We start from the raw sequence: 8,337 nt of genomic DNA, 5'->3' as shown, positions 1-8,337 counted from the left end.
CCGCGTCTACCAAAAGATGCATATGCATACTTAAAACGCGTTTTGGCACAAATCCATGTGCGGGTGTTAAAAAAAGCAGCATTTGCATGCTTTTCACGTCGTTTGGTAGAAATCCACACGCGTGTTCTGCCAAAAGCACCATTTGCATGCATATCGTGTGGTTTTGCAGAAAACTGCATCCGCGTCTACCAAAAGATGCATATGCATGCTTAAAACGCGTTTTGGCACAAATCCATGTGCGGGTGCTAAAAAAAGGAGCATTAGCATGCTTTTCACGTCGTTTGGTAGAAATCCACACGCGCGTTCTGCCAAAAGCACCGTTTGCATGCATATCGTGTGGTTTTGCAGAAAACTGCATCCGCGTCTACCAAAAGATGCATATGCATGCTTAAAACGCGTTTTGGCACAAATACTTGTGCGGGTGCTAAAAAGAGCAGCATTGTCATGCTTTTCACGTCGTTCGGTAGAAATCCACACGCGCGTTCTCCCAAAAGCACCATTTGCATGCATATCGTGTGGTTTTGCAGAAAACTGCATCCGCGTCTACCAAAAGATGCATATGCATGCTTAAATCGCGTTTTGGCACAAATCCATGTGCGGGTGCTAAAAAGAGCAGCATTGACATGCTTTTCACGTCGTTTGGTAGAAATCCACACGCGCGTTCTGCCAAAAGCACCATTTGCATGCATATCGTGTGGTTTTGCAGAAAACTGCATCCGCGTCGACCAAAAGATGCATGTGCATGCTTAAAACGCGTTTTGGCACAAATCCATGTGCGCGTGCTAAAAAGAGCAGCATCGGCATGGTTTTCACGTCGTTTGGTAGAAATCCACACGCGCGTTCTGCCAAAAGCACCATTTGCATGCATATCGTGTGGTTTTGCAGAAAACTGCATCCGCGTCTACCAAAAGATGCATGTGCATGCTTAAAACGCGTTTTGGCACAAATGCATGTGCGCGTGCTAAAAAGAGCAGCATCGGCATGCTTTTCACGTCGTTTGGTAGAAATCCACATGCGCTTTCTGCCAAAAGCACCATTTGCATGCATATAGTGTGGTTTTACAAAAAACTGCATCCGCGTCTACCAAAAGATGCATATGCATGCTTAAAACGCGTTTTGGCACAAATCCATGTGCGGGTGCTAAAAAGAGCAGCATTGGCATGCTTTTCACGTCGTTTGGTAGAAATCCACACGCGCGTTCTGCCAAAAGCACCATTTGCATGCATATCCTGTGGTTTTGCAGAAAACTGCATCCGTGTCTACCAAAAGATGCATATGCATGCTTAAATCACGTTTTGGCACAAATCCATGTGCGGGTGCTAAAAAGAGCAGCCTTGGCATGCTTTTCACGTCGTTTGGTAGAAATCCACACGCGCGTTCTGCCAAAAGCACCATTTGCATGCATATCGTGTGGTTTTGCAGAAAACTGCATCCGCGTCTACCAAAAGATCCATGTGCATGCTTAAAACGCGTTTTGGCACAAATCCATGTGCGCGTGCCAAAAAGAGCAGCATCGGCATGCTTTTCACGTCGTTTGGTAGAAATCCACACGCGCTTTCTGCCAAAAGCACCATTTGCATGCATATAGTGTGGTTTTACAAAAAACTGCATCCGCGTCTACCAAAAGATGCATATGCATGCTTAAAACGCGTTTTGGCACAAATCCATGTGCGGGTGCTAAAAAGAGCAGCATTGCCATGCTTTTCACGTCGTTTGGTAGAAATCCACACGCGCGTTCTGCCAAAAGCATCATTTGCATGCATATCGTGTGGTTTTGCAGAAAACTGCATCCGCGTCTACCAAAAGATCCATGTGCATGCTTAAAACGCGTTTTGGCACAAATCCATGTGCCCGTGCTAAAAAGAGCAGCATCGGCATGCTTTTCACGTCGTTTGGTAGAAATCCACACGCGCGTTCTGCCAAAAGCACCATTTGCATGCATATCGTGTGGTTTTGCAGAAAACTGCATCCGCGTCTACCAAAAGATGCATATGCATACTTAAAACGCGTTTTGGCACAAATCCATGTGCGGGTGCTAAAAAAAGCAGCATTTGCATGCTTTTCACGTCGTTTGGTAGAAATCCACACGCGCGTTCTGCCAAAAGCACCATTTGCATGCATAACGTGTGGTTTTGCAGAAAACTGCATCCGCGTCTACCAAAAGATGCATGTGCATGCTTAAAACGCGTTTTGGCACAAATCCATGTGCGGGTGCTAAAAAGAGCAGCATTGGCATGCTTTTCACGTCGTTTGGTAGAAATCCACACGCACGTTCTGCCAAAAGCACCATTTGCATGCATATCGTGTGGTTTTGCAGAAAACTGCATCCGCATCTACCAAAAGATGCATGTGCATGCTTAAAACTCGTTTTGGCACAAATCCATGTGCGCGTGCTAAAAAGAGCAGCATCGGCATGCTTTTCACGTCGTTTCGTAGAAATCCACACGCGCGTTCTGCCAAAAGCACCTTTTGCATGCATATCGTGTGGTTTTGCAGAAAACTGCATCCGCGTCTACCAAAAGATGCATATGCATGCTTAAAACGCGTTTTGGCACAAATCCATGTGCGAGTGCTAAAAAGAGCAGCATTGGCATGCTTTTCACGTCGTTTGGTAGAAATCCACACGCGCGTTCTGCCAAAAGCACCATTTGCATGCATATCGTGTGGTTTTGCAGAAAACTGCATCCGCGTCTACCAAAAGATGCATATGCATGCTTAAAACGCGTTTTGGCACAAATCCATGTGCGAGTGCTAAAAAGAGCAGCATTGGCATGCTTTTCACGCCGTTTGGTAGAAATCCACACGCGCGTTCTGCCAAAAGCACCATTTGCATGCATATCGTTTGGTTTTGCATAAAACTGCATCCGCGTCTACCAAAAGATGCATATGCATGCTTAAAACGCGTTTTGGCACAAATCCATGTGCAGGTACTAAAAAGAGCAGCGTCGGCATGCTTTTCACGTCGTTTGGTAGAAATCCACACGCGCGTTCTGCGAAAAGCACCATTTGCATGCATATCGTGTAAACAGCGCTGTGTATGTCGACTATCACTGTCCTTGTCCTTTGCGCTGTACATTATTTTTGATCGGTTCCCACCTGCGGCAAGTTGTTTTTTCATCCACTTTAATATCCATTAATTTTTCATTACTTTATTTCATTTATTAAGCACATGCAATTTGCCCTATGTTGTACTTGGTGTCAGTGTTTGTTGGCTTCTCATTATATGACTAATAAATATCGGGTCCCTCGGTTAACCCCCTTTCTTCTCGTTTATTACATAACGAGGGTCTCGAATCCGGCAACATTGATGCCTTCAGGTAGCATATGTGTGTTTATTGACCAGTTGCCCTCACCCGAAAAGATCACGTTCTCGTGATGCCTGCGGCAAAAAAGACGTTCCACGTCCGCCGCCAAGGTCTGTGAGTGGGGGCGCTGGCTAACACTCCCAGGGTTCTACTAGTACACATAAATATCCAAGAAAGTGGATGGGTAAACGCCGCCGCGGTAGCTCAATTGGTAGAGCATCGCACGCAACATGCGAAGGTTGTGGGTTCGGTTCCCACCTGCGGCAATTTGTTTTTTCATCCACTTTAATTTCCATTAATTTATCATTACTTTATTTCATTTATTAAGCACATGCAATTTGCCCTATGTTGTACTTGGTGTCAGTGTTTGTTGGCTTCTCATTATATGACTAATAAATATCGGGTCCCTCGGTTAACCCCCTTTCTTCTCGTTTATTACATAACGAGGGTCTCGAATCCGGCAACATTGATGCCTTCAGGTAGCATATGTGGGTTTACTGACCAGTTGCCTTCACCCGAAAAGATCACGTTCTCGTGACGCCTGCAGCAAAAAAGACGTTCCACGTCCGCCGCCAAGGTCTGTGAGTGGGGGCGCTGGCTAACACTCCCAGGGTTCTACTAGTACACATAAATATCCAAGAAAGTGGATGGGGAAACGCCGCCGCGGTAGCTCAATTGGTAGAGCATCGCACCCGACATGCGAAGGTTGTGGGTTCGGTTCCCACCTGCGGCAAGTTGTTTTTTCATCCACTTTAATTTCCATTAATTTATCATTACTTTATTTCATTTATTAAGCACATGCAATTTGCCCTATGTTTTACTTGGTGTCAGTGTTTGTTGGCTTCTCATTATATGACTAATAAATATCGGGTCCCTCGGTTAACCCCCTTTCTTCTCGTTTATTACATAACGAGGGTCTCGAATCCGGCAACATTGATGCCTTCAGGTAGCATATGTGGGTTTATTGACCAGTTGCCTTCACCCGAAAAGATCACGTTCTCGTGACGCCTGCAGCAAAAAAGACGTTCCACGTCCGCCGCCAAGGTCTGTGAGTGGGGGCGCTGGCTAACACTCCCAGGGTTCTACTAGTACACATAAATATCCAAGAAAGTGGATGGGGAAACGCCGCCGCGGTAGCTCAATTGGTAGAGCATCGCACGCGACATGCGAAGGTTGTGGGTTCGGTTCCCACCTGCGGCAAGTTGTTTTTTCATCCACTTTAATTTCCATTAATTTATCATTACATTATTTCATTTATTAAGCACATGCAATTTGCCCTATGTTGTACTTGGTGTCAGTGTTTGTTGGCTTCTCATTATATGATTAATAAATATCGGGTCCCTCGGTTAACCCCCTTTCTTCTCGTTTATTACATAACGAGGGTCTCGAATCCGGCAACATTGATGCCTTCAGGTAGCATATGTGGGTTTATTGACCAGTTGCCTTCACCCGAAAAGATCACGTTCTCGTGACGCCTGCGGCAAAAAAGACGTTCCACGTCCGCCGCCAAGGTCTGTGAGTGGGGACGCTGGCTAACACTCCCAGGGTTCTACTAGTACACATAAATATCCAAGAAAGTGGATGGGGAAACGCCGCCGCGGTAGCTCAATTGGTAGAGCATCGCACGCGACATGCGAAGGTTGTGGGTTCGGTTCCCACCTGCGGCAAGTTGTTTTTTCATCCACTTTAATTTCCATTAATTTATCATTACATTATTTCATTTATTAAGCACATGCAATTTGCCCTATGTTGTACTTGGTGTCAGTGTTTGTTGGCTTCTCATTATATGACTAATAAATATCGGGTCCCTCGGTTAACCCCCTTTCTTCTCGTTTATATATATATATATATATATATATATATATATATATATATATATATATATATATATATATATATATATATATATATGTATAGATATGTATACATATTGGCCGCCACAGCGCACGGGCTGCTGTGGCGGCCAGTTGCTGCTTGGGGGGGCAGGAGAATATGTTGCAGCTGCTTGCGGAGGTGAGGGACAGGCGCTGGTAAGTCTGCATCGAGTACCTGCAGAAGGAGGGCTTGGATTGGCGACAACGGCAGCGTACGTAAGTGGCACAGGCGTAGGGGGCGGTTGATGAGCAAGTGGTACTGCGTTAGCGACTTGTTCTTGTATCAGGTGACGGAGATCTGGAGACAAGCGTGGCTCTGAGGCTGGAGCGACTGGCAGAAGAGAGAGTTGGCGCGCCACTTCTTCTCGCACAAATTGCTTGATGCTGTCGAAAAGTTCTTAACTGCAAGGAGTAGAAGTGACGCCATCACTCAGACCTGAAAGCGCGACGTCCGGAGCGAGAGCTCGGCGCGTAGAAAGCCGCTGTTTGCGCAGCTCCTCATAGCTCTGGCAAAGCGTTATGATGTCGTTGACCGTCTGAGGATTCCTTGCCAAGAATATTTGGAAGGCGTCGTCCTCTATGCCTTTCAAGATGTTCTTGACCCTGTCATCTTCGGTCATATCAGGGTCTATACGCCGGCAGATGTCAACTACATCTTTGTTTTCTTTCTTTCTTTTCTTTATTTGTTTCCATTGCTAAAATACAATGACGAGGGCTAAGATAAAAGCTGCATTGAGGCAGCTTGAGGTGCCCTTAGCCCCCGTGTTACATGGTGGCAGTGAGTAGCGCAATCAACCGTACGCAAAGAACGTTACATATAAATAATACTTACAATCATCAATCAAGAGACTTTTCTATGACGGAACAAACAAACAAGGAACAAAGAAATGGGATAAGGACAAATAAAAGCAATGCAGATAGTAGGCACCACCACATTACATACACTTGGCAATACATAAATAAAAGTTAAAATCGCGTACACTTGACGATGCATAATTAAAGGTGAAAAGAATCGATGGTTGATTATTATTGGAATTATTAAGTGAAAGAAAAGGACGAGCAAAAATTATGTCATTACAAACATTAACAAGACACACATGTGAATATAGGTGAGAAAGGAATTACGCTTGATTCATTATTTAGGAGAAGGTTCTGATAAGTAACGACAGTTCTGACCGTGTTATGTTAATGATGTCAATACCAGCGTCATATAATGTATTAAGCAGTCTGGGTAATTTATTTTTCGTCATTTGCAAACCGTAGTTAGTTCTTGAAGGGGGTATAGACCAATATTCTCCGCGTCGGGTAATATAGGTAGCTGTATTTCTTTGCAGACAAGCAATTTCATTAAATACGCTGTTTTCAGAGTTTAAGTTTGAGTGCCATGTACGAAGGAGAGAGCGGTTGTATAGAGAGTAGATTGTAGGTATGTTGTATTGTTTAAAAAGGTGTTCACTGTGACTGTGATATGGCACATTTGCAATTATACGTACGATCTTTTTCTGTAGTAAGTGTATTTTCCTGAGGTTAGTTTCAGTTGTTGTGCCCCACACAAGGTGTGTGTAATTAATGTGTGATGCAAATAGTGAGTGATAAATTAATATTTTTACGGATGTTGGTAGACGATATCTGTTCTTGTTTAGCATTCCTGTGATACGGCTAAGCTTTTGTACTACAGAGTCTACTTGGCATTCTTCAATGTAGCTCGTAAAAGTTTCGCCCTTGTGTTGGGCACGACAGCGAAGCTGTTGTTCAGCGCGAAGTTTGCGCACAGCAGGGCGACCGAATACTTCTTGAAGTGCCGTTTGGAATGCGGACCAGGTGGAAAAGTCAGCCTCATGGTTGCGGAACCAAAGATGGGCGACCCCGGAAAGGTAGAAAGGGACGTAGCCAAGCTTGTCAGCATCAGACCATTTGTTGTGGGCACTCACTCGGTTGTATGATGACAGCCAGTCCTCTACGTCATGATCGTCAGTTCCATTGAATATGGGAGGATCCCGGTGGCGTGGCGCACCAGGACAGATGACTGGAGGCGGTGCCATGGGTGGCGCGGTAGGGCTAGTCTCCTCAGGCATGGGAGATGTGACAGGGATCGTCCGGCTTCGGAGTTCCAGGTTGGCAATAAGTCCAGCACCTCCACCAAATGTCGCGAAGCACTTTGAGCAGCGTTCGCGACTAGAACGTTGGAGCAGCGAGAGGTAGTGTAGCCGACCGAGCACCGAAACAAGGTTGTTCTTTCTCGTCGTCGTTGTCTCTCTCCTAGCCGAAGCCCCACTGCTCCCTATTTTACAGTACAGTTAATATATATATATATATATATATATATATATATATATATATATATATATATATATATATATATATATATATATATATATATATATATATATATATATAATTGTTTCCTGCGACGTCGTCAGCGATAGAGCAGGCAGGCCGGATCGAGGTGCCGTCCTTACGGTGCTGCGCGTACGCTATCACCGATAGGTGGTTTATATGGACGGTAGGTAATAATAACAATGGTAACCCCGAGAAAGGAATCCATGTGATATACTGGCCCTGCATATAGGTTCGTGTATGCCAAATCGCGCCGTATGTATGCATGACTCGGTCGAATTGGCACGTACAGTTATGAGGCTCTCATGAGATATATATTGCTCGCCGACGACATGCCGATGAAATAATGTTTAGTATTTTTCTCGCACACAACTATAAGCGAACTTCCTATTAGCGTGCAGACGAATGATGAGCGCGGCATATATGTACAGTACTGTACATATTGCATATGTGCAAAACATGTGCATAAGGGACAGGAGTTGGCTCTGTCTGAAACCCACTGATGTCTCCATTATAAATGTAAGCAGCAGTGCTTGTGTTATGCCCTGCTGCTTAATTTCAAAGAGACAAAGAGATAAATGAAAGGCATAGATAGAAACATTGAGATGAGCATTATTTATGTTCTTTTGCAATATCATGCTGCACTTACCACGAATTATAAACACTGCAATAGTTGTCTCTAGCTTGCTCATTTTAATAACAGTTCCATTCACAGTCTCAACTGAACAGCGTTATACAACATATTAACTTAATTATTTTACTAAAGTCTGAAAGTGTCTTGGTTAGGCATGCATTTACGTATACTGGATGAGTGAGAGGCA

The 8,337-nt window shown here is 44.5% G+C and overlaps 1 non-coding gene across 1 annotated transcript; it reads left to right on the top strand.

Moving 5' to 3' along the window:
* The first annotated feature begins 3,498 nt into the window (after positions 1-3,498).
* TRNAL-CAA (transfer RNA leucine (anticodon CAA)) lies at positions 3,499-3,571 on the top strand. Its single transcript has one exon. It is a non-coding gene; the product is annotated as a tRNA-Leu (tRNA).
* The last annotated feature ends 4,766 nt before the right edge of the window (positions 3,572-8,337 follow it).

Source organism: Dermacentor albipictus, chromosome 7, assembly GCF_038994185.2.
Source record: "Dermacentor albipictus isolate Rhodes 1998 colony chromosome 7, USDA_Dalb.pri_finalv2, whole genome shotgun sequence".
NCBI lineage: Eukaryota > Metazoa > Arthropoda > Arachnida > Ixodida > Ixodidae > Dermacentor > Dermacentor albipictus.
The sequence above is the reverse complement of the archived record's forward strand: the minus strand, read 5'-3'. Positions and strand labels throughout refer to the sequence as shown.